This window comes from Myxine glutinosa, chromosome 6 (assembly GCF_964187855.1).
Source record: "Myxine glutinosa chromosome 6, kmMyxGlut1.1, whole genome shotgun sequence".
NCBI lineage: Eukaryota > Metazoa > Chordata > Myxini > Myxiniformes > Myxinidae > Myxine > Myxine glutinosa.
This window is the reverse complement of record NC_136266.1, coordinates 156,724,455-156,750,394: the sequence shown is the minus strand read 5'-3', so window position 1 is coordinate 156,750,394 and position 25,940 is coordinate 156,724,455.

Below are 25,940 nucleotides of genomic sequence, written 5' to 3'. Positions count from 1 at the left end.
TTGTATTATTTTGGAAAAACCACTTTTCGCACTTGTGTTAGTGTTGAAAAACCACCTTTCGCACTTGTGTTAGTGTTGAAAAACCACTTTTCGCACTTGTGTTAGTGTTGAAAAACCACTTTTCGCACTTGTGTTGGTGCAGGAAACCACTTTTGCACTTGTATTAGTGTGGAAAAAACACTTTTTGCACTTGTGATAGTGTTGAAAAACCACTTTTCGCACTTGTGTTAGTGTTGAAAAACCACTTTTCGCACTTGTGTTGGTGCAGGAAACCGCTTTTGCACTTGTATTAGTGTGGAAAAACCACTTTTCGCACTTGTGTTAGTGTTGAAAAACCACTTTTCGCACTTGTGTTAGTGTTGAAAAACCACTTTTCGCACTTGTGTTGGTGCAGGAAACCACTTTTGCACTTGTATTAGTGTGGAAAAACCACTTTTCGCACTTGTGTTAGTGTTGAAAAACCACTTTTCGCACTTGTGTTAGTGTTGAAAAACCACTTTTCGCACTTGTGTTGGTGCAGGAAACCACTTTTGCACTTGTATTAGTGTGGAAAAACCACTTTTCGCACTTGTGTTAGTGTTGAAAAACCACTTTTCGCACTTGTGTTATTGTTGAAAAACCACTTTTCGCACTTGTGTTGGTGCAGGAAACCACTTTTGCACTTGTATTAGTGTGGAAAAAACACTTTTTGCACTTGTGATAGTGTTGAAAAACCACTTTTCGCACTTGTGTTAGTGTTGAAAAGCCACTTTTCGCACTTGTGTTGGTGCAGGAAACCACTTTTGCACTTGTATTATTTTAGAAAAACCACTTTTCGCACTTGTGTTAGTGTTGAAAAACCACCTTTCGCACTTGTGTTAGTGTTGAAAAACCACTTTTCGCACTTGTGTTAGTGTTGAAAAACCACTTTTCGCACTTGTGTTGGTGCAGGAAACCACTTTTGCACTTGTATTAGTGTGGAAAAAACACTTTTTGCACTTGTGATAGTGTTGAAAAACCACTTTTCGCACTTGTGTTAGTGTTGAAAAACCACTTTTCGCACTTGTGTTGGTGCAGGAAACCGCTTTTGCACTTGTATTAGTGTGGAGAAACCACTTTTCGCACTTGTGTTAGTGTTGAAAAACCACTTTTCGCACTTGTGTTAGTGTTGAAAAACCACTTTTCGCACTTGTGTTGGTGCAGGAAACCACTTTTGCACTTGTATTAGTGTGGAAAAACCACTTTTCGCACTTGTGTTAGTGTTGAAAAACCACTTTTCGCACATGTGTTAGTGTTGAAAAACCACTTTTCGCACTTGTGTTGGAGCAGGAAACCACTTTTGCACTTGTATTAGTGTGGAAAAACCACTTTTCGCACTTGTGTTAGTGTTGAAAAACCACTTTTCGCACTTGTGTTAGTGTTGAAAAACCACTTTTCGCACTTGTGTTGGTGCAGGAAACCACTTTTGCACTTGTATTAGTTTGGAAAAACCACTTTTCGCACTTGTGTTAGTGTTGAAAAACCACTTTTCGCACTTGTGTTAGTGTTGAAAAACCACTTTTCGCACTTGTGTTAGTGTTGAAAAACCACTTTTCGCACTTGTGTTGGTGCAGGAAACCACTTTTGCACTTGTATTAGTGTGGAAAAAACACTTTTTGCACTTGTGATAGTGTTGAAAAACCACTTTTCGCACTTGTGTTAGTGTTGAAAAACCACTTTTTGCACTTGTGTTGGTGCAGGAAACCGCTTTTGCACTTGTATTAGTGTGGAAAAACCACTTTTCGCGCATGTGTTAGTGTTGAAAAACCACTTTTCGCACTTGTGTTAGTGTTGAAAAACCACTTTTCGCACTTGTGTTGGTGCAGGAAACCACTTTTGCACTTGTATTAGTGTGGAAAAAACACTTTTCGCACTTGTGTTTGTGTTGAAAAACCACTTTTCGCACTTGTATTAGTGTGGAAAAAACACTTTTTGCACTTGTGATAGTGTTGAAAAACCACATTTCGCACTTGTGTTAGTGTTGAAAAACCACTTTTCGCACTGTGTTGGTGCAGGAAACCGCTTTTGCACTTGTATTAGTGTGGAAAAAACACTTTTCGCACTTGTGTTAGTGTCGAAAAACCACTTTTCGCACTTGTGTTAGTGTTCAAAAACCACTTTTCGCACTTGTGTTGGTGCAGGAAACCACTTTTGCACTTGTATTAGTGTGGAAAAAACACTTTTCGCACTTGTGTTAGTGTTGAAAAACCACTTTTCGCACTTGTGTTAGTGTTCAAAAACCACTTTTCGCACTTGTGTTAGTGTTGAAAAACCACTTTTCGCACTTATGTTGGTGCAGGAAACCACTTTTGCACTTGTATTAGTGTGGAAAAACCACTTTTCGCACTTGTGTTAGTGTTGAAAAACCACTTTTCGCACTTATGTTGGTGCAGGAAACCACTTTTGCACTTGTATTAGTGTGGAAAAACCACTTTTCGCACTTGTGTTAGTGTTGAAAAACCACTTTTCGCACTTGTGTTGGTGCAGGAAACCACTTTTGCACTTGTATTAGTGTGGAAAAACCACTTTTCGCACTTGTGTTAGTGTTGAAAAACCACTTTTCGCACATGTGTTAGTGTTGAAAAACCACTTTTCGCACTTGTGTTGGAGCAGGAAACCACTTTTGCACTTGTATTAGTGTGGAAAAACCACTTTTCGCACTTGTTTTAGTGTTGAAAAACCACTTTTCGCACTTGTGTTAGTGTTGAAAAACCACTTTTCGCACTTGTGTTGGTGCAGGAAACCACTTTTGCACTTGTATTAATGTGGAAAAACCACTTTTCACAGTTGTGTTAGTGTTGAAAAACCACTTTTCGCACTTGTGTTATTGTTGAAAAACCACTTTTCGCACTTGTGTTGGTGCAGGAAACCACTTTTGCACTTGTATTAGTGTGGAAAAAACACTTTTTGCACTTGTGTTAGTGTTGAAAAACCACTTTTCGCACTTGTGTTAGTGTTGAAAAACCACTTTTCGCACTTGTGTTAGTGTTGAAAAACCACTTTTCGCACTTGTGTTGGTGCAGGAAACCACTTTTGCACTTGTATTAGTGTGGAAAAAACACTTTTTGCACTTGTGATAGTGTTGAAAAACCACTTTTCGCACTTGTGTTAGTGTTGAAAAACCACTTTTTGCACTTGTGTTGGTGCAGGAAACCGCTTTTGCACTTGTATTAGTGTGGAAAAACCACTTTTCGCGCATGTGTTAGTGTTGAAAAACCACTTTTCGCACTTGTGTTAGTGTTGAAAAACCACTTTTCGCACTTGTGTTGGTGCAGGAAACCACTTTTGCACTTGTATTAGTGTGGCAAAAACACTTTTCGCACTTGTGTTTGTGTTGAAAAACCACTTTTCGCACTTGTATTAGTGTGGAAAAAACACTTTTTGCACTTGTGATAGTGTTGAAAAACCACATTTCGCACTTGTGTTAGTGTTGAAAAACCACTTTTCGCACTGTGTTGGTGCAGGAAACCGCTTTTGCACTTGTATTAGTGTGGAAAAAACACTTTTCGCACTTGTGTTAGTGTCGAAAAACCACTTTTCGCACTTGTGTTAGTGTTCAAAAACCACTTTTCGCACTTGTGTTGGTGCAGGAAACCACTTTTGCACTTGTATTAGTGTGGAAAAAACACTTTTCGCACTTGTGTTAGTGTTGAAAAACCACTTTTCGCACTTGTGTTAGTGTTCAAAAACCACTTTTCGCACTTGTGTTGGTGCAGGAAACCACTTTTGCACTTGTATTAGTGTGGAAAAACCACTTTTCGCACTTGTGTTAGTGTTGAAAAACCACTTTTCGCACTTGTGTTAGTGTTGAAAAACCACTTTTCGCACTTGTGTTGGTGCAGGAAACCACTTTTGCACTTGTATTAGTGTGGAAAAAACACTTTTCGCACTTGTGTTAGTGTTGAAAAACCACTTTTCGCACTTGTGTTGGTGCACGAAACCACTTTTGCACTTGTATTAGTGTGGAAAAAACACTTTTCGCACTTGTGTTAGTGTTGAAAAACCACTTTTCGCACTTGTGTTAGTGTTGAAAAACCACTTTTGCACTTGTATTAGTGTGGAAAAAACACTTTTCGCACTTGAGTTAGTGTTGAAAAACCACTTTTCGCACTTGTGTTAGTGTTGAAAAACCACTTTTGCACTTGTATTAGTGTGGAAAAACAACTTTTCGCACTTGTATTAGTGTGGAAAAACCACTTTTCGCACTTGTGTTAGTGTTGAAAAACCACTTTTCGCACTTGTGTTGGTGCAGGAAACCACTTTTGCACTTGTATTAGTGTGGAAAAAACACTTTTCGCACTTGTGTTAGTGTTGAAAAACCACTTTTCGCACTTGTGTTAGTGTTGAAAAACCACTTTTCGCACTTGTGTTAGTGTTGAAAAACCACTTTTCGCACTTGTGTTGGTGCAGGAAACCACTTTTGCACTTGTGTTAGTGTGGAAAAACCACTTTTCGCACTTGTGTTAGTGTTGAAAAACCACTTTTCGCACTTGTGTTAGTGTTGAAAAACCACTTTTCGCACTTGTGTTGGTGCAGGAAACCACTTTTGCACTTGTATTAGTGTAGAAAAAACACTTTTTGCACTTGTGATAGTGTTGAAAAACCACTTTTCGCACTTGTGTTAGTGTTGAAAAACCACTTTTCGCACTTGTGTTGGTGCAGGAAACCACTTTTGCACATGTATTAGTGCGGAAAAAACACTTTTTGCACTTGTGATAGTGTTGAAAAACCACTTTTCGCACTTGTGTTAGTGTTGAAAAACCACTTTTCGCACTTGTGTTGGTGCAGGAAACCACTTTTGCACTTGTATTAGTGTGAAAAAACCACTTTTCGCACTTGTGTTAGTGTTGAAAAACCACTTTTCGCACTTGTGTTGGTGCAGGAAACCACTTTTGCACTTGTATTAGTGTGGAAAAAACACTTATTGCACTTGTGATAGTGTTGAAAAACCACTTTTCGCACTTGTGTTAGTGTTGAAAAACCACTTTTCGCACTTGTGTTGGTGCAGGAAACCACTTTTGCACTTGTATTAGTGTGGAAAAACCACTTTTCGCACTTGTGTTAGTGTTGAAAAACCACTTTTCGCACTTGTGTTAGTGTTGAAAAACCACTTTTCGCACTTGTGTTGGTGCAGGAAACCACTTTTGCACTTGTATTAGTGTGGAAAAACGACTTTTCGCACTTGTGTTAGTGTTGAAAAACCACTTTTCGCACTTGTGTTAGTGTTGAAAAACCACTTTTCGCACTTGTGTTGGTGCAGGAAACCACTTTTGCACTTGTATTAGTTTGGAAAAACCACTTTTTGCACTTGTGTTAGTGTTGAAAAACCACTTTTCGCACTTGTGTTGGTGCAGGAAACCACTTTTGCACTTGTATTAGTGTGGAAAAACCACTTTTCACAGTTGTGTTAGTGTTGAAAAACCACTTTTCGCACTTGTGTTGGTGCAGGAAACCACTTTTGCACTTGTATTAGTGTGGAAAAACGACTTTTCGCACTTGTGTTAGTGTTGAAAAACCACTTTTCGCACTTGTGTTAGTGTTGAAAAACCACTTTTCGCACTTGTGTTGGTGCAGGAAACCACTTTTGCACTTGTATTAGTTTGGAAAAACCACTTTTCGCACTTGTGTTAGTGTTGAAAAACCACTTTTCGCACTTGTGTTGGTGCAGGAAACCACTTTTGCACTTGTATTAGTGTGGAAAAAACACTTTTTGCACTTGTGATAGTGTTGAAAAACCACTTTTCGCACTTGTGTTAGTGTTGAAAAACCACTTTTTGCACTTGTGTTGATGCAGGAAACTGCTTTTGCACTTGTATTAGTGTGGAAAAACCACTTTTCGCGCATGTGTTAGTGTTGAAAAACCACTTTTCGCACTTGTGTTAGTGTTGAAAAACCACTTTTCGCACTTGTGTTGGTGCAGGAAACCACTTTTGCACTTGTATTAGTGTGGCAAAAACACTTTTCGCACTTGTGTTTGTGTTGAAAAACCACTTTTTGCACTTGTATTAGTGTGGAAAAAACACTTTTTGCACTTGTGATAGTGTTGAAAAACCACATTTCGCACTTGTGTTAGTGTTGAAAAACCACTTTTCGCACTGTGTTGGTGCAGGAAACCGCTTTTGCACTTGTATTAGTGTGGAAAAAACACTTTTCGCACTTGTGTTAGTGTCGAAAAACCACTTTTCGCACTTGTGTTAGTGTTCAAAAACCACTTTTCGCACTTGTGTTGGTGCAGGAAACCACTTTTGCACTTGTATTAGTGTGGAAAAAACACTTTTCGCACTTGTGTTAGTGTTGAAAAACCACTTTTCGCACTTGTGTTAGTGTTCAAAAACCACTTTTCGCACTTGTGTTGGTGCAGGAAACCACTTTTGCACTTGTATTAGTGTGGAAAAACCACTTTTCGCACTTGTGTTAGTGTTGAAAAACCACTTTTCGCACTTGTGTTAGTGTTGAAAAACCACTTTTCGCACTTGTGTTGGTGCAGGAAACCACTTTTGCACTTGTATTAGTGTGGAAAAAACACTTTTCGCACTTGTGTTAGTGTTGAAAAACCACTTTTCGCACTTGTGTTGGTGCACGAAACCACTTTTGCACTTGTATTAGTGTGGAAAAAACACTTTTCGCACTTGTGTTAGTGTTGAAAAACCACTTTTCGCACTTGTGTTAGTGTTGAAAAACCACTTTTGCACTTGTATTAGTGTGGAAAAAACACTTTTCGCACTTGTGTTAGTGTTGAAAAACCACTTTTCGCACTTGTGTTAGTGTTGAAAAACCACTTTTGCACTTGTATTAGTGTGGAAAAACAACTTTTCGCACTTGTATTAGTGTGGAAAAACCACTTTTCGCACTTGTGTTAGTGTTGAAAAACCACTTTTCGCACTTGTGTTGGTGCAGGAAACCACTTTTGCACTTGTATTAGTGTGGAAAAAACACTTTTCGCACTTGTGTTAGTGTTGAAAAACCACTTTTCGCACTTATGTTAGTGTTGAAAAACCACTTTTCGCACTTGTGTTAGTGTTGAAAAACCACTTTTCGCACTTGTGTTGGTGCAGGAAACCACTTTTGCACTTGTGTTAGTGTGGAAAAACCACTTTTCGCACTTGTGTTAGTGTTGAAAAACCACTTTTCGCACTTGTGTTAGTGTTGAAAAACCACTTTTCGCACTTGTGTTGGTGCAGGAAACCACTTTTGCACTTGTATTAGTGTAGAAAAAACACTTTTTGCACTTGTGATAGTGTTGAAAAACCACTTTTCGCACTTGTGTTAGTGTTGAAAAACCACTTTTCGCACTTGTGTTGGTGCAGGAAACCACTTTTGCACATGTATTAGTGCGGAAAAAACACTTTTAGCACTTGTGATAGTGTTGAAAAACCACTTTTCGCACTTGTGTTAGTGTTGAAAAACCACTTTTCGCACTTGTGTTGGTGCAGGAAACCACTTTTGCACTTGTATTAGTGTGAAAAAACCACTTTTCGCACTTGTGTTAGTGTTGAAAAACCACTTTTCGCACTTGTGTTGGTGCAGGAAACCACTTTTGCACTTGTATTAGTGTGGAAAAAACACTTATTGCACTTGTGATAGTGTTGAAAAACCACTTTTCGCACTTGTGTTAGTGTTGAAAAACCACTTTTCGCACTTGTGTTGGTGCAGGAAACCACTTTTGCACTTGTATTAGTGTGGGAAAACCACTTGTCGCACTTGTGTTAGTGTTGAAAAACCACTTTTCGCACTTGTGTTAGTGTTGAAAAACCACTTTTCGCACTTGTGTTGGTGCAGGAAACCACTTTTGCACTTGTATTAGTGTGGAAAAACGACTTTTCGCACTTGTGTTAGTGTTGAAAAACCACTTTTCGCACTTGTGTTAGTGTTGAAAAACCACTTTTCGCACTTGTGTTGGTGCAGGAAACCACTTTTGCACTTGTATTAGTTTGGAAAAACCACTTTTTGCACTTGTGTTAGTGTTGAAAAACCACTTTTCGCACTTGTGTTGGTGCAGGAAACCACTTTTGCACTTGTATTAGTGTGGAAAAACCACTTTTCACAGTTGTGTTAGTGTTGAAAAACCACTTTTCGCACTTGTGTTATTGTTGAAAAACCACTTTTCGCACTTGTGTTGGTGCAGGAAACCACTTTTGCACTTGTATTAGTGTGGAAAAAACACTTTTTGCACTTGTGATAGTGTTGAAAAACCACTTTTCGCACTTGTGTTAGTGTTGAAAAGCCACTTTTCGCACTTGTGTTGGTGCAGGAAACCACTTTTGCACTTGTATTATTTTGGAAAAACCACTTTTCGCACTTGTGTTAGTGTTGAAAAACCACCTTTCGCACTTGTGTTAGTGTTGAAAAACCACTTTTCGCACTTGTGTTAGTGTTGAAAAACCACTTTTCGCACTTGTGTTGGTGCAGGAAACCACTTTTGCACTTGTATTAGTGTGGAAAAAACACTTTTTGCACTTGTGATAGTGTTGAAAAACCACTTTTCGCACTTGTGTTAGTGTTGAAAAACCACTTTTCGCACTTGTGTTGGTGCAGGAAACCGCTTTTGCACTTGTATTAGTGTGGAAAAACCACTTTTCGCACTTGTGTTAGTGTTGAAAAACCACTTTTCGCACTTGTGTTAGTGTTGAAAAACCACTTTTCGCACTTGTGTTGGTGTAGGAAACCACTTTTGCACTTGTATTAGTGTGGAAAAACCACTTTTCGCACTTGTGTTAGTGTTGAAAAACCACTTTTCGCACATGTGTTAGTGTTGAAAAACCACTTTTCGCACTTGTGTTGGAGCAGGAAACCACTTTTGCACTTGTATTAGTGTGGAAAAACCACTTTTCGCACTTGTGTTAGTGTTGAAAAACCACTTTTCGCACTTGTGTTAGTGTTGAAAAACCACTTTTCGCACTTGTGTTGGTGCAGGAAACCACTTTTGCACTTGTATTAATGTGGAAAAACCACTTTTCACAGTTGTGTTAGTGTTGAAAAACCACTTTTCGCACTTGTGTTATTGTTGAAAAACCACTTTTCGCACTTGTGTTGGTGCAGGAAACCACTTTTGCACTTGTATTAGTGTGGAAAAAACACTTTTTGCACTTGTGATAGTGTTGAAAAACCACTTTTCGCACTTGTGTTAGTGTTGAAAAGCAACTTTTCGCACTTGTGTTGGTGCAGGAAACCACTTTTGCACTTGTATTAGTTTGGAAAAACCACTTTTCGCACTTGTGTTAGTGTTGAAAAACCACTTTTCGCATTTGTGTTAGTGTTGAAAAACCACTTTTCGCACTTATGTTGGTGCAGGAAACCACTTTTGCACTTGTATTAGTGTGGAAAAAACACTTTTTGCACTTGTGATAGTGTTGAAAAACCACTTTTCGCACTTGTGTTAGTGTTGAAAAACCACTTTTTGCACTTGTGTTGGTGCAGGAAACTGCTTTTGCACTTGTATTAGTGTGGAAAAACCACTTTTCGCGCATGTGTTAGTGTTGAAAAACCACTTTTCGCACTTGTGTTAGTGTTGAAAAACCACTTTTCGCACTTGTGTTAGTGTTGAAAAGCAACTTTTCGCACTTGTGTTGGTGCAGGAAACCACTTTTGCACTTGTATTATTTTGGAAAAACCACTTTTCGCACTTGTGTTAGTGTTGAAAAACCACTTTTCGCACTTGTGTTAGTGTTGAAAAACCACTTTTCGCACTTATGTTGGTGCAGGAAACCACTTTTGCACTTGTATTAGTGTGGAAAAAACACTTTTTGCACTTGTGATAGTGTTGAAAAACCACTTTTCGCACTTGTGTTAGTGTTGAAAAACCACTTTTTGCACTTGTGTTGGTGCAGGAAACTGCTTTTGCACTTGTATTAGTGTGGAAAAACCACTTTTCGCGCATGTGTTAGTGTTGAAAAACCACTTTTCGCACTTGTGTTAGTGTTGAAAAACCACTTTTCGCACTTATGTTGGTGCAGGAAACCACTTTTGCACTTGTATTAGTGTGGAAAAACCACTTTTCGCACTTGTGTTAGTGTTGAAAAACCACTTTTCGCACTTGTGTTAGTGTTGAAAAACCACTTTTCGCACTTGTGTTGGTGCAGGAAACCACTTTTGCACTTGTATTAGTGTGGAAAAAACACTTTTCGCACTTGTGTTAGTGTTGAAAAACCACTTTTCGCACTTGTGTTGGTGCACGAAACCACTTTTGCACTTGTATTAGTGTGGAAAAAACACTTTTCGCACTTGTGTTAGTGTTTAAAAAACCACTTTTCGCACTTGTGTTAGTGTTGAAAAACCACTTTTGCACTTGTATTAGTGTGGAAAAAACACTTTTCGCACTTGTGTTAGTGTTGAAAAACCACTTTTCGCACTTGTGTTAGTGTTGAAAAACCACTTTTGCACTTGTATTAGTGTGGAAAAACAACTTTTCGCACTTGTATTAGTGTGGAAAAACCACTTTTCGCACTTGTGTTAGTGTTGAAAAACCACTTTTCGCACTTGTGTTGGTGCAGGAAACCACTTTTGCACTTGTATTAGTGTGGAAAAAACACTTTTCGCACTTGTGTTAGTGTTGAAAAACCACTTTTCGCACTTGTGTTAGTGTTGAAAAACCACTTTTCGCACTTGTGTTAGTGTTGAAAAACCACTTTTCGCACTTGTGTTGGTGCAGGAAACCACTTTTGCACTTGTGTTAGTGTGGAAAAACCACTTTTCACACTTGTGTTAGTGTTGAAAAACCACTTTTCGCACTTGTGTTAGTGTTGAAAAACCACTTTTCGCACTTGTGTTGGTGCAGGAAACCACTTTTGCACTTGTATTAGTGTAGAAAAAACACTTTTTGCACTTGTGATAGTGTTGAAAAACCACTTTTCGCACTTGTGTTAGTGTTGAAAAACCACTTTTCGCACTTGTGTTGGTGCAGGAAACCACTTTTGCACATGTATTAGTGCGGAAAAAACACTTTTTGCACTTGTGATAGTGTTGAAAAACCACTTTTCGCACTTGTGTTAGTGTTGAAAAACCACTTTTCGCACTTGTGTTGGTGCAGGAAACCACTTTTGCACTTGTATTAGTGTGAAAAAACCACTTTTCGCACTTGTGTTAGTGTTGAAAAACCACTTTTCGCACTTGTGTTGGTGCAGGAAACCACTTTTGCACTTGTATTAGTGTGGAAAAAACACTTATTGCACTTGTGATAGTGTTGAAAAACCACTTTTCGCACTTGTGTTAGTGTTGAAAAACCACTTTTCGCACTTGTGTTGGTGCAGGAAACCACTTTTGCACTTGTATTAGTGTGGAAAAACCACTTTTCGCACTTGTGTTAGTGTTGAAAAACCACTTTTCGCACTTGTGTTAGTGTTGAAAAACCACTTTTCGCACTTGTGTTGGTGCAGGAAACCACTTTTGCACTTGTATTAGTGTGGAAAAACGACTTTTCGCACTTGTGTTAGTGTTGAAAAACCACTTTTCGCACTTGTGTTAGTGTTGAAAAACCACTTTTCGCACTTGTGTTGGTGCAGGAAACCACTTTTGCACTTGTATTAGTTTGGAAAAACCACTTTTTGCACTTGTGTTAGTGTTGAAAAACCACTTTTCGCACTTGTGTTGGTGCAGGAAACCACTTTTGCACTTGTATTAGTGTGGAAAAACCACTTTTCACAGTTGTGTTAGTGTTGAAAAACCACTTTTCGCACTTGTGTTATTGTTGAAAAACCACTTTTCGCACTTGTGTTGGTGCAGGAAACCACTTTTGCACTTGTATTAGTGTGGAAAAAACACTTTTTGCACTTGTGATAGTGTTGAAAAACCACTTTTCGCACTTGTGTTAGTGTTGAAAAGCCACTTTTCGCACTTGTGTTGGTGCAGGAAACCACTTTTGCACTTGTATTATTTTGGAAAAACCACTTTTCGCACTTGTGTTAGTGTTGAAAAACCACCTTTCGCACTTGTGTTAGTGTTGAAAAACCACTTTTCGCACTTGTGTTAGTGTTGAAAAACCACTTTTCGCACTTGTGTTGGTGCAGGAAACCACTTTTGCACTTGTATTAGTGTGGAAAAAACACTTTTTGCACTTGTGATAGTGTTGAAAAACCACTTTTCGCACTTGTGTTAGTGTTGAAAAACCACTTTTCGCACTTGTGTTGGTGCAGGAAACCGCTTTTGCACTTGTATTAGTGTGGAAAAACCACTTTTCGCACTTGTGTTAGTGTTGAAAAACCACTTTTCGCACTTGTGTTAGTGTTGAAAAACCACTTTTCGCACTTGTGTTGGTGCAGGAAACCACTTTTGCACTTGTATTAGTGTGGAAAAACCACTTTTCGCACTTGTGTTAGTGTTGAAAAACCACTTTTCGCACATGTGTTAGTGTTGAAAAACCACTTTTCGCACTTGTGTTGGAGCAGGAAACCACTTTTGCACTTGTATTAGTGTGGAAAAACCACTTTTCGCACTTGTGTTAGTGTTGAAAAACCACTTTTCGCACTTGTGTTAGTGTTGAAAAACCACTTTTCGCACTTGTGTTGGTGCAGGAAACCACTTTTGCACTTGTATTAATGTGGAAAAACTACTTTTCACAGTTGTGTTAGTGTTGAAAAACCACTTTTCGCACTTGTGTTATTGTTGAAAAACCACTTTTCGCACTTGTGTTGGTGCAGGAAACCACTTTTGCACTTGTATTAGTGTGGAAAAAACACTTTTTGCACTTGTGATAGTGTTGAAAAACCACTTTTCGCACTTGTGTTAGTGTTGAAAAGCAACTTTTCGCACTTGTGTTGGTGCAGGAAACCACTTTTGCACTTGTATTAGTTTGGAAAAACCACTTTTCGCACTTGTGTTAGTGTTGAAAAACCACTTTTCGCACTTGTGTTAGTGTTGAAAAACCACTTTTCGCACTTGTGTTAGTGTTGAAAAACCACTTTTCGCACTTATGTTGGTGCAGGAAACCACTTTTGCACTTGTATTAGTGTGGAAAAAACACTTTTTGCACTTGTGATAGTGTTGAAAAACCACTTTTCGCACTTGTGTTAGTGTTGAAAAACCACTTTTTGCACTTGTGTTGGTGCAGGAAACTGCTTTTGCACTTGTATTAGTGTGAAAAACCACTTTTCGCGCATGTGTTAGTGTTGAAAAACCACTTTTCGCACTTGTGTTAGTGTTGAAAAACCACTTTTCGCACTTGTGTTGGTGCAGGAAACCACTTTTGCACTTGTATTAGTGTGGAAAAAACACTTTTCGCACTTGTGTTTGTGTTGAAAAAACACTTTTCGCACTTGTATTAGTGTGGAAAAAACACTTTTTGCACTTGTGATAGTGTTGAAAAACCACATTTCGCACTTGTGTTAGTGTTGAAAAACCACTTTTCGCACTTGTGTTGGTGCAGGAAACCGCTTTTGCACTTGTATTATTGTGGAAAAAACACTTTTTGCACTTGTGTTAGTGTCGAAAAACCACTTTTCGCACTTGTGTTAGTGTTCAAAAACCACTTTTCGCACTTGTGTTGGTGCAGGAAACCACTTTTGCACTTGTATTAGTGTGGAAAAAACACTTTTCGCACTTGTGTTAGTGTTGAAAAACCACTTTTCGCACTTGTGTTGGTGCAGGAAACCACTTTTGCACTTGTATTAGTGTGGAAAAACCACTTTTCGCATTTGTGTTAGTGTTGAAAAACCACTTTTCGCACTTGTGTTAGTGTTGAAAAACCACTTTTCGCACTTGTGTTGGTGCAGGAAACCACTTTTGCACTTGTATTAGTGTGGAAAAAACACTTTTCGCACTTGTGTTAGTGTTGAAAAACCACTTTTCGCACTTGTGTTGGTGCACGAAACCACTTTTGCACTTGTATTAGTGTGGAAAAAACACTTTTCGCACTTGTGTTAGTGTTGAAAAACCACTTTTCGCACTTGTGTTAGTGTTGAAAAACAACTTTTGCACTTGTATTAGTGTGGAAAAAACACTTTTCGCACTTGTGTTAGTGTTGAAAAACGACTTTTCGCACTTGTGTTAGTGTTGAAAAACCACTTTTGCACTTGTATTAGTGTGGAAAAACAACTTTCCGCACTTGTATTAGTGTGGAAAAACCACTTTTCGCACTTGTGTTAGTGTTGAAAAACCACTTTTCGCACTTGTGTTGGTGCAGGAAACCACTTTTGCACTTGTATTAGTGTGGAAAAAACACTTTTCGCACTTGTGTTAGTGTTGAAAAACCACTTTTCGCACTTGTGTTAGTGTTGAAAAACCACTTTTCGCACTTGTGTTAGTGTTGAAAAACCACTTTTCGCACTTGTGTTGGTGCAGGAAACCACTTTTGCACTTGTGTTAGTGTGGAAAACCCACTTTTCGCACTTGTGTTAGTGTTGAAAAACCACTTTTCGCACTTGTGTTAGTGTTGAAAAACCACTTTTCGCACTTGTGTTGGTGCAGGAAACCACTTTTGCACTTGTATTAGTGTAGAAAAAACACTTTTTGCACTTGTGATAGTGTTGAAAAACCACTTTTCGCACTTGTGTTGGTGCAGGAAACCACTTTTGCACTTGTATTAGTGCGGAAAAAACACTTTTTGCACTTGTGATAGTGTTGAAAAACCACTTTTCGCACTTGTGTTAGTGTTGAAAAACCACTTTTCGCACTTGTGTTGGTGCAGGAAACCACTTTTGCACTTGTATTAGTGTGGAAAAACCACTTTTCGCACTTGTGTTAGTGTTGAAAAACCACTTTTCGCACTTGTGTTAGTGTTGAAAAACCACTTTTCGCACTTGTGTTGGTGCAGGAAACCACTTTTGCACTTGTATTAGTGTGGAAAAACGACTTTTCGCACTTGTGTTAGTGTTGAAAAACCACTTTTCGCACTTGTGTTAGTGTTGAAAAACCACTTTTCGCACTTGTGTTGGTGCAGGAAACCACTTTTGCACTTGTATTAGTTTGGAAAAACCACTTTTCGCACTTGTGTTAGTGTTGAAAAACCACTTTTCGCACTTGTGTTAGTGTTGAAAAACCACTTTTCGCACTTGTGTTGGTGCAAGAAACCACTTTTGCACTTGTATTAGTGGAAAAACCACTTTTCACAGTTGTGTTAGTGTTGAAAAACCACTTTTCGCACTTGTGTTATTGTTGAAAAACCACTTTTCGCACTTGTGTTGGTGCAGGAAACCACTTTTGCACTTGTATTAGTGTGGAAAAAACACTTTTTGCACTTGTGATAGTGTTGAAAAACCACTTTTCGCACTTGTGTTAGTGTTGAAAAGCAACTTTTCGCACTTGTGTTGGTGCAGGAAACCACTTTTGCACTTGTATTAATTTGGAAAAACCACTTTTCGCACTTGTGTTAGTGTTGAAAAACCACTTTTCGCACTTGTGTTAGTGTTGAAAAACCACTTTTCGCACTTGTGTTAGTGTTGAAAAACCACTTTTCGCACTTGTGTTGGTGCAGGAAACCACTTTTGCACTTGTATTAGTGTGGAAAAAACACTTTTTGCACTTGTGATATTGTTGAAAAACCACTTTTCGCACTTGTGTTAGTGTTGAAAAACCACTTTTTGCACTTGTGTTGGTGCAGGAAACCGCTTTTGCACTTGTATTAGTGTGGAAAAACCACTTTTCGCGCATGTGTTAGTGTTGAAAAACCACTTTTCGCACTTGTGTTTGTTTTGAAAAACCACTTTTCGCACTTGTGTTGGTGCAGGAAACCACTTTTGCACTTGTATTAGTGTGGAAAAAACACTTTTCGCACTTGTGTTTGTGTTGAAAAACCACTTTTCGCACTTGTATTAGTGTGGAAAAAACACTTTTTGCACTTGTGATAGTGTTGAAAAACCACATTTCGCACTTGTGTTAGTGTTGAAAAACCACTTTTCGCACTTGTGTTGGTGCAGGAAACCGCTTTTGCACTTGTATTAGTGTGGAAAAAACACTTTTCGCACTTGTGTTAGTGTCGAAAAACCACTTTTCGCACTTGTGTTAGTGTTCAAAAACCACTTTTCGCACTTGTGTTGGTGCAGGAAACCACTTTTGCACTTGTATTAGTGTGGAAAAAACACTTTTCGCACTTGTGTTAGTGTTGAAAAACCACTTTTTGCACTTGTGTTGGTGCACGAAACCACTTTTGCACTTGTATTAGTGTGGAAAAAACACTTTTCGCACTTGTGTTAGTGTTGAAAAACCACTTTTCGCACTTGTGTTAGTGTTGAAAAACCACTTTTCGCACTTGTGTTGGTGCACGAAACCACTTTTGCACTTGTATTAGTGTGGAAAAAACACTTTTCGCACTTGTGTTAGTGTTGAAAAACCACTTTTCGCACTTGTGTTAGTGTTGAAAAACCACTTTTGCACTTGTATTAGTGTGGAAAAAACACTTTTCGCACTTGTGTTAGTGTTGAAAAACCACTTTTCGCACTTGTGTTAGTGTTGAAAAACCACTTTTGCACTTGTATTAGTGTGGAAAAACAACTTTTCGCACTTGTATTAGTGTGGAAAAACCACTTTTCGCACTTGTGTTAGTGTTGAAAAACCACTTTTCGCACTTGTGTTGGTGCAGGAAACCACTTTTGCACTTGTATTAGTGTGGAAAAAACACTTTTCGCACTTGTGTTAGTGTTGAAAAACCACTTTTCGCACTTGTGTTAGTGTTGAAAAACCACTTTTCGCACTTGTGTTAGTGTTGAAAAACCACTTTTCGCACTTGTGTTGGTGCAGGAAACCACTTTTGCACTTGTGTTAGTGTGGAAAAACCACTTTTCGCACTTGTGTTAGTGTTGAAAAACCACTTTTCGCACTTGTGTTAGTGTTGAAAAACCACTTTTCGCACTTGTGTTGGTGCAGGAAACCACTTTTGCACTTGTATTAGTGTAGAAAAAACACTTTTTGCACTTGTGATAGTGTTGAAAAACCACTTTTCGCACTTGTGTTAGTGTTGAAAAACCACTTTTCGCACTTGTGTTGGTGCAGGAAACCACTTTTGCACATGTATTAGTGCGGAAAAAACACTTTTTGCACTTGTGATAGTGTTGAAAAACCACTTTTCGCACTAGTGTTAGTGTTGAAAAACCACTTTTCGCACTTGTGTTGGTGCAGGAAACCACTTTTGCACTTGTATTAGTGTGAAAAAACCACTTTTCGCACTTGTGTTAGTGTTGAAAAACCACTTTTCGCACTTGTGTTAGTGTTGAAAAACCACTTTTGCACTTGTATTAGTGTGGAAAAACAACTTTTCGCACTTGTATTAGTGTGGAAAAACCACTTTTCGCACTTGTGTTAGTGTTGAAAAACCACTTTTCGCACTTGTGTTGGTGCAGGAAACCACTTTTGCACTTGTATTAGTGTGGAAAAAACACTTTTCGCACTTGTGTTAGTGTTGAAAAACCACTTTTCGCACTTGTGTTAGTGTTGAAAAACCACTTTTCGCACTTGTGTTAGTGTTGAAAAACCACTTTTCGCACTTGTGTTGGTGCAGGAAACCACTTTTGCACTTGTGTTAGTGTGGAAAACCCACTTTTCGCACTTGTGTTAGTGTTGAAAAACCACTTTTCGCACTTGTGATAGTGTTGAAAAACCACTTTTCGCACTTGTGTTGGTGCAGGAAACCACTTTTGCACTTGTATTAGTGTAGAAAAAACACTTTTTGCACTTGTGATAGTGTTGAAAAACCACTTTTCGCACTTGTGTTGGTGCAGGAAACCACTTTTGCACTTGTATTAGTGCGGAAAAAACACTTTTTGCACTTGTGATAGTGTTGAAAAACCACTTTTCGCACTTGTGTTAGTGTTGAAAAACCACTTTTCGCACTTGTGTTGGTGCAGGAAACCACTTTTGCACTTGTATTAGTGTGGAAAAACCACTTTTCGCACTTGTGTTAGTGTTGAAAAACCACTTTTCGCACTTGTGTTAGTGTTGAAAAACCACTTTTCGCACTTGTGTTGGTGCAGGAAACCACTTTTGCACTTGTATTAGTGTGGAAAAACGACTTTTCGCACTTGTGTTAGTGTTGAAAAACCACTTTTCGCACTTGTGTTAGTGTTGAAAAACCACTTTTCGCACTTGTGTTGGTGCAGGAAACCACTTTTGCACTTGTATTAGTTTGGAAAAACCACTTTTCGCACTTGTGTTAGTGTTGAAAAACCACTTTTCGCACTTGTGTTAGTGTTGAAAAACCACTTTTCGCACTTGTGTTGGTGCAAGAAACCACTTTTGCACTTGTATTAGTGGAAAAACCACTTTTCACAGTTGTGTTAGTGTTGAAAAACCACTTTTCGCACTTGTGTTATTGTTGAAAAACCACTTTTCGCACTTGTGTTGGTGCAGGAAACCACTTTTGCACTTGTATTAGTGTGGAAAAAACACTTTTTGCACTTGTGATAGTGTTGAAAAACCACTTTTCGCACTTGTGTTAGTGTTGAAAAGCAACTTTTCGCACTTGTGTTGGTGCAGGAAACCACTTTTGCACTTGTATTAATTTGGAAAAACCACTTTTCGCACTTGTGTTAGTGTTGAAAAACCACTTTTCGCACTTGTGTTAGTGTTGAAAAACCACTTTTCGCACTTGTGTTAGTGTTGAAAAACCACTTTTCGCACTTGTGTTGGTGCAGGAAACCACTTTTGCACTTGTATTAGTGTGGAAAAAACACTTTTTGCACTTGTGATATTGTTGAAAAACCACTTTTCGCACTTGTGTTAGTGTTGAAAAACCACTTTTTGCACTTGTGTTGGTGCAGGAAACCGCTTTTGCACTTGTATTAGTGTGGAAAAACCACTTTTCGCGCATGTGTTAGTGTTGAAAAACCACTTTTCGCACTTGTGTTTGTGTTGAAAAACCACTTTTCGCACTTGTGTTGGTGCAGGAAACCACTTTTGCACTTGTATTAGTGTGGAAAAAACACTTTTCGCACTTGTGTTTGTGTTGAAAAACCACTTTTCGCACTTGTATTAGTGTGGAAAAAACACTTTTTGCACTTGTGATAGTGTTGAAAAACCACATTTCGCACTTGTGTTAGTGTTGAAAAACCACTTTTCGCACTTGTGTTGGTGCAGGAAACCGCTTTTGCACTTGTATTAGTGTGGAAAAAACACTTTTCGCACTTGTGTTAGTGTCGAAAAACCACTTTTCGCTCTTGTGTTAGTGTTCAAAAACCACTTTTCGCACTTGTGTTGGTGCAGGAAACCACTTTTGCACTTGTATTAGTGTGGAAAAAACACTTTTCGCACTTGTGTTAGTGTTGAAAAACCACTTTTTGCACTTGTGTTGGTGCACGAAACCACTTTTGCACTTGTATTAGTGTGGAAAAAACACTTTTCGCACTTGTGTTAGTGTTGAAAAACCACTTTTCGCACTTGTGTTAGTGTTGAAAAACCACTTTTCGCACTTGTGTTGGTGCACGAAACCACTTTTGCACTTGTATTAGTGTGGAAAAAACACTTTTCGCACTTGTGTTAGTGTTGAAAAACCACTTTTCGCACTTGTGTTAGTGTTGAAAAACCACTTTTGCACTTGTATTAGTGTGGAAAAAACACTTTTCGCACTTGTGTTAGTGTTGAAAAACCACTTTTCGCACTTGTGTTAGTGTTGAAAAACCACTTTTGCACTTGTATTAGTGTGGAAAAACAACTTTTCGCACTTGTATTAGTGTGGAAAAACCACTTTTCGCACTTGTGTTAGTGTTGAAAAACCACTTTTCGCACTTGTGTTGGTGCAGGAAACCACTTTTGCACTTGTATTAGTGTGGAAAAAACACTTTTCGCACTTGTGTTAGTGTTGAAAAACCACTTTTCGCACTTGTGTTAGTGTTGAAAAACCACTTTTCGCACTTGTGTTAGTGTTGAAAAACCACTTTTCGCACTTGTGTTGGTGCAGGAAACCACTTTTGCACTTGTGTTAGTGTGGAAAAACCACTTTTCGCACTTGTGTTAGTGTTGAAAAACCACTTTTCGCACTTGTGTTAGTGTTGAAAAACCACTTTTCGCACTTGTGTTGGTGCAGGAAACCACTTTTGCACTTGTATTAGTGTAGAAAAAACACTTTTTGCACTTGTGATAGTGTTGAAAAACCACTTTTCGCACTTGTGTTAGTGTTGAAAAACCACTTTTCGCACTTGTGTTGGTGCAGGAAACCACTTTTGCACATGTATTATTGCGGAAAAAACACTTTTTGCACTTGTGATAGTGTTGAAAAACCACTTTTCGCACTAGTGTTAGTGTTGAAAAACCACTTTTCGCACTTGTGTTGGTGCAGGAAACCACTTTTGCACTTGTATTAGTGTGAAAAAACCACTTTTCGCACTTGTGTTAGTGTTGAAAAACCACTTTTCGCACTTGTGTTGGTGCAGGAAACCACTTTTGCACTTGTATTAGTGTGGAAAAAACACTTATTGCACTTGTGATAGTGTTGAAAAACCACTTTTCGCACTTGTGTTAGTGTTGAAAAACCACTTTTCGCACTTGTGTTGGTGCAGGAAACCACTTTTGCACTTGTATTAGTGTGGAAAAACCACTTTTCGCACTTGTGTTAGTGTTGAAAAACCACTTTTCGCACTTGTGTTAGTGTTGAAAAACCACTTTTCGCACTTGTGTTGGTGCAGGAAACCACTTTTGCACTTGTATTAGTGTGGAAAAACGACTTTTCGCACTTGTGTTAGTGTTGAAAAACCACTTTTCGCACTTGTGTTAGTGTTGAAAAACCACTTTTCGCACTTGTGTTGGTGCAGGAAACCACTTTTGCACTTGTATTAGTTTGGAAAAACCACTTTTTGCACTTGTGTTAGTGTTGAAAAACCACTTTTCGCACTTGTGTTGGTGCAGGAAACCACTTTTGCACTTGTATTAGTGTGGAAAAACCACTTTTCACAGTTGTGTTAGTGTTGAAAAACCACTTTTCGCACTTGTGTTATTGTTGAAAAACCACTTTTCGCACTTGTGTTGGTGCAGGAAACCACTTTTGCACTTGTATTAGTGTGGAAAAAACACTTTTTGCACTTGTGATAGTGTTGAAAAACCACATTTCGCACTTGTGTTAGTGTTGAAAAGCCACTTTTCGCACTTGTGTTGGTGCAGGAAACCACTTTTGCACTTGTATTATTTTGGAAAAACCACTTTTCGCACTTGTGTTAGTGTTGAAAAACCACATTTCGCACTTGTGTTAGTATTGAAAAACCACTTTTCGCACTTGTGTTAGTGTTGAAAAACCACTTTTCGCACTTGTGTTGGTGCAGGAAACCACTTTTGCACTTGTATTAGTGTGGAAAAAACACTTTTTGCACTTGTGATAGTGTTGAAAAACCACTTTTCGCACTTGTGTTAGTGTTGAAAAACCACTTTTCGCACTTGTGTTGGTGCAGGAAACTGCTTTTGCACTTGTATTAGTGTGGAAAAACCACTTTTCGCACTTGTGTTAGTGTTGAAAAACCACTTTTCGCACTTGTGTTAGTGTTGAAAAACCACTTTTCGCACTTGTGTTGGTGCAGGAAACCACTTTTGCACTTGTATTAGTGTGGAAAAACCACTTTTCGCACTTGTGTTAGTGTTGAAAAACCACTTTTCGCACATGTGTTAGTGTTGAAAAACCACTTTTCGCACTTGTGTTGGAGCAGGAAACCACTTTTGCACTTGTATTAGTTTGGAAAAACCACTTTTCGCACTTGTGTTAGTGTTGAAAAACCACTTTTCGCACTTGTGTTAGTGTTGAAAAACCACTTTTCGCACTTGTGTTAGTGTTGAAAAACCACTTTTTGCACTTGTGTTGGTGCAGGAAACCACTTTTGCACTTGTATTAGTGTGGAAAAAACACTTTTTGCACTTGTGATAGTGTTGAAAAACCACTTTTCGCACTTGTGTTAGTGTTGAAAAACCACTTTTTGCACTTGTGTTGGTCCAGGAAACCTCTTTTGCACTTGTATTAGTGTGGAAAAACCACTTTTCGCGCATGTGTTAGTGTTGAAAAACCACTTTTCGCACTTGTGTTAGTGTTGAAAAACCACTTTTCGCACTTGTGTTGGTGCAGGAAACCACTTTTGCACTTGTATTAGTGTGGAAAAAACACTTTTCGCACTTGTGTTTGTGTTGAAAAACCACTTTTCGCACTTGTATTAGTGTGGAAAAAACACTTTTTGCACTTGTGATAGTGTTGAAAAACCACATTTCGCACTTGTGTTAGTGTTGAAAAACCACTTTTCGCACTTGTGTTGGTGCAGGAAACCGCTTTTGCACTTGTATTAGTGTGGAAAAAACACTTTTCGCACTTGTGTTAGTGTCAAAAAACCACTTTTCGCACTTGTGTTAGTGTTCAAAAACCACTTTTCGCACTTGTGTTGGTGCAGGAAACCACTTTTGCACTTGTATTAGTGTGGAAAAAACACTTTTCGCACTTGTGTTAGTGTTGAAAAACCACTTTTTGCACTTGTGTTGGTGCACGAAACCACTTTTGCACTTGTATTAGTGTGGAAAAAACACTTTTCGCACTTGTGTTAGTGTTGAAAAACCACTTTTCGCACTTGTGTTAGTGTTGAAAAACCACTTTTCGCACTTGTGTTGGTGCACGAAACCACTTTTGCACTTGTATTAGTGTGGAAAAAACACTTTTCGCACTTGTGTTAGTGTTGAAAAACCACTTTTCGCACTTGTGTTAGTGTTGAAAAACCACTTTTGCACTTGTATTAGTGTGGAAAAAACACTTTTCGCACTTGTGTTAGTGTTGAAAAACCACTTTTCGCACTTGTGTTAGTGTTGAAAAACCACTTTTGCACTTGTATTAGTGTGGAAAAACAACTTTTCGCACTTGTATTAGTGTGGAAAAACCACTTTTCGCACTTGTGTTAGTGTTGAAAAACCACTTTTCGCACTTGTGTTGGTGCAGGAAACCACTTTTGCACTTGTATTAGTGTGGAAAAAACACTTTTCGCACTTGTGTTAGTGTTGAAAAACCACTTTTCGCACTTGTGTTAGTGTTGAAAAACCACTTTTCGCACTTGTGTTAGTGTTGAAAAACCACTTTTCGCACTTGTGTTGGTGCAGGAAACCACTTTTGCACTTGTATTAGTTTGGAAAAACCACTTTTTGCACTTGTGTTAGTGTTGAAAAACCACTTTTCGCACTTGTGTTGGTGCAGGAAACCACTTTTGCACTTGTATTAGTGTGGAAAAACCACTTTTCACAGTTGTGTTAGTGTTGAAAAACCACTTTTCGCACTTGTGTTATTGTTGAAAAACCACTTTTCGCACTTGTGTTGGTGCAGGAAACCACTTTTGCACTTGTATTAGTGTGGAAAAAACACTTTTTGCACTTGTGATAGTGTTGAAAAACCACTTTTCGCACTTGTGTTAGTGTTGAAAAGCCACTTTTCGCACTTGTGTTGGTGCAGGAAACCACTTTTGCACTTGTATTATTTTGGAAAAACCACTTTTCGCACTTGTGTTAGTGTTGAAAAACCACCTTTCGCACTTGTGTTAGTGTTGAAAAACCACTTTTCGCACTTGTGTTAGTGTTGAAAAACCACTTTTCGCACTTGTGTTGGTGCAGGAAACCACTTTTGCACTTGTATTAGTGTGGAAAAAACACTTTTTGCACTTGTGATAGTGTTGAAAAACCACTTTTCGCACTTGTGTTAGTGTTGAAAAACCACTTTTCGCACTTGTGTTGGTGCAGGAAACCGCTTTTGCACTTGTATTAGTGTGGAAAAACCACTTTTCGCACTTGTGTTAGTGTTTTGAAAAACCACTTTTCGCACTTGTGTTAGTGTTGAAAAACCACTTTTCGCACTTGTGTTGGTGCAGGAAACCACTTTTGCACTTGTATTAGTGTGGAAAAACCACTTTTCGCACTTGTGTTAGTGTTGAAAAACCACTTTTCGCACATGTGTTAGTGTTGAAAAACCACTTTTCGCACTTGTGTTGGAGCAGGAAACCACTTTTGCACTTGTATTAGTGTGGAAAAACCACTTTTCGCACTTGTGTTAGTGTTGAAAAACCACTTTTCGCACTTGTGTTAGTGTTGAAAAACCACTTTTCGCACTTGTGTTGGTGCAGGAAACCACTTTTGCACTTGTATTAATGTGGAAAAACCACTTTTCACAGTTGTGTTAGTGTTGAAAAACCACTTTTCGCACTTGTGTTATTGTTGAAAAACCACTTTTCGCACTTGTGTTGGTGCAGGAAACCACTTTTGCACTTGTATTAGTGTGGAAAAAACACTTTTTGCACTTGTGATAGTGTTGAAAAACCACTTTTCGCACTTGTGTTAGTGTTGAAAAGCAACTTTTCGCACTTGTGTTGGTGCAGGAAACCACTTTTGCACTTGTATTAGTTTGGAAAAACCACTTTTTCGCACTTGTGTTAGTGTTGAAAAACCACTTTTCGCACTTGTGTTAGTGTTGAAAAACCACTTTTCGCACTTGTGTTAGTGTTGAAAAACCACTTTTCGCACTTATGTTGGTGCAGGAAACCACTTTTGCACTTGTATTAGTGTGGAAAAAACACTTTTTGCACTTGTGATAGTGTTGAAAAACCACTTTTCGCACTTGTGTTAGTGTTGAAAAACCACTTTTTGCACTTGTGTTGGTGCAGGAAACTGCTTTTGCACTTGTATTAGTGTGAAAAACCACTTTTCGCGCATGTGTTAGTGTTGAAAAACCACTTTTCGCACTTGTGTTAGTGTTGAAAAACCACTTTTCGCACTTGTGTTGGTGCAGGAAACCACTTTTGCACTTGTATTAGTGTGGAAAAAACACTTTTCGCACTTGTGTTTGTGTTGAAAAAACACTTTTCGCACTTGTATTAGTGTGGAAAAAACACTTTTTGCACTTGTGATAGTGTTGAAAAACCACATTTCGCACTTGTGTTAGTGTTGAAAAACCACTTTTCGCACTTGTGTTGGTGCAGGAAACCGCTTTTGCACTTGTATTATTGTGGAAAAAACACTTTTCGCACTTGTGTTAGTGTCGAAAAACCAGTTTTCGCACTTGTGTTAGTGTTCAAAAACCACTTTTCGCACTTGTGTTGGTGCAGGAAACCACTTTTGCACTTGTATTAGTGTGGAAAAAACACTTTTCGCACTTGTGTTAGTGTTGAAAAACCACTTTTCGCACTTGTGTTGGTGCAGGAAACCACTTTTGCACTTGTATTAGTGTGGAAAAACCACTTTTCGCATTTGTGTTAGTGTTGAAAAACCACTTTTCGCACTTGTGTTAGTGTTGAAAAACCACTTTTCGCACTTGTGTTGGTGCAGGAACCACTTCTTGTTGTGCAGGAAACACTTTTGCACTTGTATTAGTGTGGAAAAAACACTTTTCGCACTTGTGTTAGTGTTGAAAAACCACTTTTCGCACTTGTGTTGGTGCACGAAACCACTTTTGCACTTGTATTAGTGTGGAAAAAACACTTTTCGCACTTGTGTTAGTGTTGAAAAAACCACTTTTCGCACTTGTGTTAGTGTTGAAAAACAACTTTTGCACTTGTATTCAGTGTGGAAAAAACACTTTTCGCACTTGTGTTAGTGTTGAAAAACGACTTTTCGCACTTGTGTTAGTGTTGAAAAACCACTTTTGCACTTGTATTAGTGTGGAAAAACAACTTTTCGCACTTGTATTAGTGTGGAAAAACCACTTTTCGCACTTGTGTTAGTGTTGAAAAACCACTTTTCGCACTTGTGTTGGTGCAGGAAACCACTTTTGCACTTGTATTAGTGTGGAAAAAACACTTTTCGCACTTGTGTTAGTGTTGAAAAACCACTTTTCGCACTTGTGTTAGTGTTGAAAAACCACTTTTCGCACTTGTGTTAGTGTTGAAAAACCACTTTTCGCACTTGTGTTGGTGCAGGAAACCACTTTTGCACTTGTGTTAGTGTGGAAAACCCACTTTTCGCACTTGTGTTAGTGTTGAAAAACCACTTTTCGCACTTGTGTTAGTGTTGAAAAACCACTTTTCGCACTTGTGTTGGTGCAGGAAACCACTTTTGCACTTGTATTAGTGTAG